The sequence below is a fragment of the Oncorhynchus nerka genome, linkage group LG9b (assembly GCF_034236695.1).
Source record: "Oncorhynchus nerka isolate Pitt River linkage group LG9b, Oner_Uvic_2.0, whole genome shotgun sequence".
NCBI classification, from domain to species: Eukaryota; Metazoa; Chordata; class Actinopteri; order Salmoniformes; family Salmonidae; genus Oncorhynchus; species Oncorhynchus nerka.
The window spans coordinates 34075574-34081584 of NC_088424.1; the positions used below are offsets into that span (position 1 = coordinate 34075574).

The following is a 6011-nucleotide window of genomic DNA, read 5'->3' on the forward strand; positions in this document are numbered from 1 at the left end:
TAGACTGTATGTCAGCTGTGCATGCCTTTAGGTATTCATCATGCTAGTAAGAAATGTTTCTGTCCTAACTATTTCCTAACCATTTCTCCAGAAGTAGGGCCTACTAACATGTGATGTTTGCTTTGTAGTTCTCCTCAAAAGTAACTATATTTCCCATCAGCATGAAATAACTATTTCAAAGTGCAAACATATAGAATTCATTTTTGCCATTCTTATTGCATAGCAACTCATTACTTCAGTAATGTACTGTCCTCAATACATAAGCGGCCCTTCAAACTGTATGTTGCAAATGAGTCTGTACTGTATGTGTCAAGAGCAGAGATGAATGCTACCGTACACACAGCATGCATGCAGCCAAACACACTGGAGTTAATATGGAAAATATACTAGTTGATCCAGAAGGTGAAACACTTTGAGAGCAGCAGTGAGTTTCAGAGATCTCGAAAGCTTTAATGTCAGAGTTGCAGTTCTAGAAGTGTTAAATGAGACTAAAGACTGCAGCCGTCATGCTGAGATCTTACCCACGATGCAAAGTGCTTAACTCCTTTTGATGTTAGTAGAGCAGCTTCAGGAGGGGGCTGTGTGGGTGCGTGAGATGCAGTTAAGAGTTTTAACCGAAGCCATTTGATCGCCACGGCACCTGAAACAACGTGCAATGAATTTAACACTTAACTCAGTGAGGAAGGGAAGGGGTGTGTGTATTTTTCACTTAACTCAGTGAGGGCTGATGATGCAGTTAGATCCATATTAATGCTCCTGCACTTAACGCAACACCCACTCAAAGCAGAGAGCAGCAGAGCGTGGTGTGTGAGGATGAGGTCTACTCCCTGTAATTTAGTACAGGATTGGGTGTGTTTGGTATTGGTAATTGACAATGCTAGCTTCCTTTTGGGCCACCTTCAGTAGCCAAATGTTGCAGATAAAATGCCACGAATAGAACAGGTTTGATTCCTTTGATGTACATAACATATGTTTATCAGAACGTTTAAAAATGGTTGTCCTTCTGAACACGCCATGAGGTCACTTAGACAACATTACACACAGTGAAACAAACAATTGTGATCCATAAACAAAATAATTGACTTACATTTAAGTTTGAATCACATTGAGGAAAAGGAAATTAAAATTTGACTTCCATTGCATGACTGTATTGCTGCTGATGTGGAAAAAGATTCTACAAAAAAAAGTTTAAAAAAAAAAAAAAAAAAATTTCACATATTTTGTATTCTTTCCAAGTGGTGAATGGGACAACATAAACGTCCCTCACCACCCACCGACCCCGGGTAAAGAAAGGCTCTAAACACAAGAACAGCCACAAGAGGTGAATGGGACAACATAAACGTCCCTCACCTCCCACCGACCCCGGGTAAAGAAAGGCTCTAAACACAAGAACAGCCACAAGAGGTGAATGGGACAACATAAACGTCCCTCACCACCCACCCACCCACCCCGGGTAAAGAAAGGCTCTAAACACAAGAACAGCCACAAGTGGTGAATGGGACAACATAAACGTCCCTCACCACCCACCCACCCCGGGTAAAGAAAGGCTCTAAACACAAGAACAGCCACAAGAGGTGAATGGGACAACATAAACGTCCCTCACCTCCCACCGACCCCGGGTATAGAAAGGCTCTAAACACAAGAACAGCCACAAGTGGTGAATGGGACAACATAAACGTCCCTCACCTCCCACCGACCCCGGGTAAAGAAAGGCTCTAAACACAAGAACAGCCACAAGAGGTGAATGGGACAACATAAACGTCCCTCACCACCCACCCACCCCGGGTAAAGAAAGGCTCTAAACACAAGAACAGCCACAAGTGGTGAATGGGACAACATAAACGTCCCTCACCTCCCACCGACCCCGGGTAAAGAAAGGCTCTAAACACAAGAACAGCCACAAGTGGTGAATGGGACAACATAAACGTCCCTCACCTCCCACCCACCCCGGGTAAAGAAAGGCTCTAAACACAAGAACAGCCACAAGAGGTGAATGGGACAACATAAACGTCCCTCACCTCCCACCGACCCCGGGTAAAGAAAGGCTCTAAACACAAGAACAGCCACAAGAGGTGAATGGGACAACATAAACGTCCCTCACCTCCCACCGACCCCGGGTAAAGAAAGGCTCTAAACACAAGAACAGCCACAAGTGGTGAAAAGGGTTTCCTAACCTTTCAGTCCAGGAATCAGGTCCAACCCTACACTCACTACCTTTAACCAAATTGGCCATTCAGATGATTCCCAGTTTTTATATTATATATAGGATAGACAGATGTATCGATTAACCTCTTTATAGTGTTTGTGAGAATGGTTAAACGCTAGAGTTACTAGTGGTTCCTGGACTGTGGCGAAAAGCACCAAAGCTCTAAAACCAATATTGACAGATGGACTGGAAGGAAGGGTGGGTTTGGGGGAATAAAGTGGACATGTCCATTGGAGGCAAGGAGGAGAAAGCAACATCTCTGAAACTGGAGACACTGATCTCCCTCACTAACTTTAAGCACCAGCTGTCAGAGCAGCTCACTGATCACTGCACCTGTACATAGCCCATCCTACTACCTCATCCCCCATACTGTTTTTTATTTGATTTATTTTGTGCCTTTGTACCCCAGTATCTCTACTTGCACACCTATCATTCCAGTGTTCAATTGCTATATTGTAATTATTTCACCACTATGACTTATTTATTGTCTTACCTCATTTGCACACACTGTATATAGACCGTTTCTCCATTGTATTATTGACTGTATGTTTGTTTATTCCATGTGTAACTGTGTTGTTTGTGTCACACTGCTTTGCTTTATCTTGGCCAGGTCACAGTTGTAAATGAGAACTTGTTCTCAACTAGCCTACCTGGTTAAATAAAGGTGAAATTAAAAAATAATATATTAACAGACATGGCCTGGGAGGAGGCGGGGGGGTAGGGGGAGAGGAGATATGGGCGATCCATTTGAGACAGAGAGCGAGAGTGTTCTTCAGTACTTCTTAAACTCCATGTCATCAGGAGGGCTCATCTCTATCGTTCTCTTCCCGACGTCTGTCCAGTTGGTGCTCAGGACTGTAACACCCGACTCTACCTACAGGGGGAGGAGAAGAGAGTCAGTGATACTGTGTACTGCTAAAACAAAAACACCTTTCTTCGTTTATCTCGTGGTGTGTGTTCCTCTCGTGGTGTGTGTTCCTCTCGTGGTGTGTTCCTCTCGTGGTGTGTGTTCCTCTCGTGGTGTGTGTTCCTCTCGTGGTGTGTGTTCCTCTCGTGGTGCGTGTTCCTCTCGTGGTGTGTGTTCCTCTCGTGGTGTGTGTATACCCACAAAGGATTTGTTCATGGCCCGTTTGACCTCGTCAGTGCCGTCACAGTAGATTTGTTGAAAGAGTTTGTTGAGCGCTGCGTGTCCCTCCAGCTTCTCCTCCTCACTGATGTCCCCCACCACCTTGTCCCAGTTACGGCTGGAGGCAGACGATGACGGGTACTGGTCTACACAGGAACACACACGCATTAAAAAGGTTTCAGTACCAGAAACCAGTTCTGAATTTGTTATATGTTAGTGTACGACAGAGAGCGCAAAAGGTGGAGAGAGCACGCGTGTGTGACGGAGAGGTACTGACTGGGGATGAAGTGTTTGACGTTGGGCTCCTGTCCCTCTCCCTCCAGATCCACTCAGTCTTCTGCATCTTGACCTCTACCTAAGAGAGCGGGGAGGACAGAAAGAGAGCACGAGCGAGGACAGAAAGAGAGCACGAGCGAGGACAGAAAGAGAGCACGAGCGAGGACAGAAAGAGAGCACGAGCGAGGAGAGAAAGAGAGCACGAGCGAGGAGAGAAAGAGAGCGTGAGGAGAGAAAGGGAGCACGAGCGAGGAGAGAAAGGGAGCACGAGCGAGGAAAGAGAGCACGAGCGAGGAGAGAAAGAGAGCACGAGCGAGGAGAGAAAGAGAGCACGAGCGAGGAGAGAAAGAGAGCACGAGCGAGGAGAGAAAGAGCACGAGCGAGGAGAGAAAGAGAGCGTGAGGACAGAAAGAGAGCACGAGGACAGAAAGAGAGCACGAGGACAGAAAGAGAGCACGCGAGGAGAGAAAGAGAGCACGCGAGGAGAGAAAGAGCGAGCGAGGAGAGAAAGAGAGCACGAGGACAGAAAGAGAGTACGAGCGAGGAGAGAAAGAGAGCACGAGCGAGGACAGAAAGAGAGCACGAGCGAGGACAGAAAGAGAGCACGAGCGAGGACAGAAAGAGAGCTTGAGGACAGAAAGAGAGCGCGCGAGGAGAGAAAGAGAGCACGAGCGAGGACAGAAAGAGAGCGCGAGCGAGGAGAGAAAGAGAGCGTGAGGACAGAAAGAGGGCACGCGAGGAGAGAAAGATAGCGCAAGCGAGGAGAGAAATAAGAGCGCAAGCGAGGAGAGAAAGATAGCGCAAGCGAGGAGAGAAATAAGAGCGCAAGCGAGGAGAGAAAGAGAGAGAAAGAACAAAGAGAAAGAACGCCAGTAAAAGAGCGGGGAGCGGAGGGAGAGAAGAGTAGTTGGTAGTCTAAATAGGGCTCAACACAGAAGTTCAGAAGATGGTAGCTCAGACAGAGCCCACCAGTCTCTTAGTGGTGTGATCAGCTCACCACAGACACACAGGGATAGACCCACACCCAGATCATCCAGACAGAGCGCTAACGAGACGTCTGTCAGATTGAGGGGCCGGAGTGTGTGATCAACACAGCTCAATATACTGGTGTGTGTGGGTGAGAGCTATCATTCTGTGGATCACAGCGGCAGGAGCACATATTTTGGGACAGATCATTACATCGGAGAAGAAAGGAGACAAGAAGATGAGAGGAGAGCCGCCACAATCCACACCCACTGAGCTGCAACGACAGGCCCCATACCAGTGGGACATGCAATCTGCTGAGTTCTCCAGTACCCCCGTCATCTTAGGTTTGTTTGTGTGTAAGTAACTGTGTGTGTGTTCAGAGACGGTCTGATAGAGTAGGGGATGCGCTGGCATGTCGACGCAATTAAAGAACATTTCTGCTCGGCAGGGAGATGAGATTGTTCATCCATGAAGGTGTCAGGAGTAGATGCCAGAGCATCAGAGGACACACATTCAGACAAGAGCACTGATTACAGAGTTAACAGAGGAGCTCAACACTCAACCCAATACGACGAACCAATCTGGGTTTGGAGAACGCTACCAGTCTCAATGCATAGTGCCAACTGTAAAGTTTGGTGGGGGGAAGAATAATGTTTTTTCATGATTCGGGCTAGTGAAGGGAAATCTTAAAAGCTACAGCATACGACATTATAGACAATTCTGTTCTTCCAAATTTGTGGCAACAGTTTGGGAAGGCCCTTTCCTGTTCCAGCATTACAATGCCACTGTGCACAAAGCGAGGTCCATAAAGAAAGGTCCATACAGAAATGGTTTTTCGAGATCGGTGTGGAAGCTGCACAGAGCCCTGACCATAACCCCATCAAAAACCCTTTGGATGAATTGGAACGCTGAATGCGAGCCAGGCCTAATCGCACAACATCAGTGCCCGAACTCACTAATGCTCGTGGCTGAATGGAAGCAAGTCCTCGCAGTAATGTTCCAACATCTAGTGGAATGCCTTCCCAGAAGAGTGGAGGCTGTTAAAGCAGCAAAAGGGGGGGGGGGGGGGCACTCTATATTAATGCCCATGATTTGGAATGTCCACATACACCACATGACCAAAAGTATCTCAAATATTGGGAGACTGTGGACAGCAGTTGAACATGGGTCAGTCAATTTTTCTACGGCTGGCCATGCTTTCCACCTGGCTACTCCTACCCCGGTCAACAGCACTGCACCCCCCACAGCAACTCGCGCAAGCCTTCCCCATTTCTCCTTCTCCCAAATCCGTTCAGCTGATGTTCTGAAAGAGCTGCAAAATCTGGATCCCTACAAATCAGCCGGGCTAGACAATCTGGACCCTTTCTTTCTAAAATTATCTGCCGAAATTGTTGCCACCCCTATTACTCGCCTGTTCAACCTCTCTTTCGTGTCGTC

General features: G+C 47.3%; 1 pseudogene; it reads right to left on the reverse strand.

Moving 5' to 3' along the window:
* Window positions 1-2923: 2923 nt before the first annotated feature.
* LOC115114021 (protein SGT1 homolog) lies at window positions 2924-4913 on the reverse strand (annotated as a pseudogene).
* Window positions 4914-6011: the final 1098 nt, after the last annotated feature.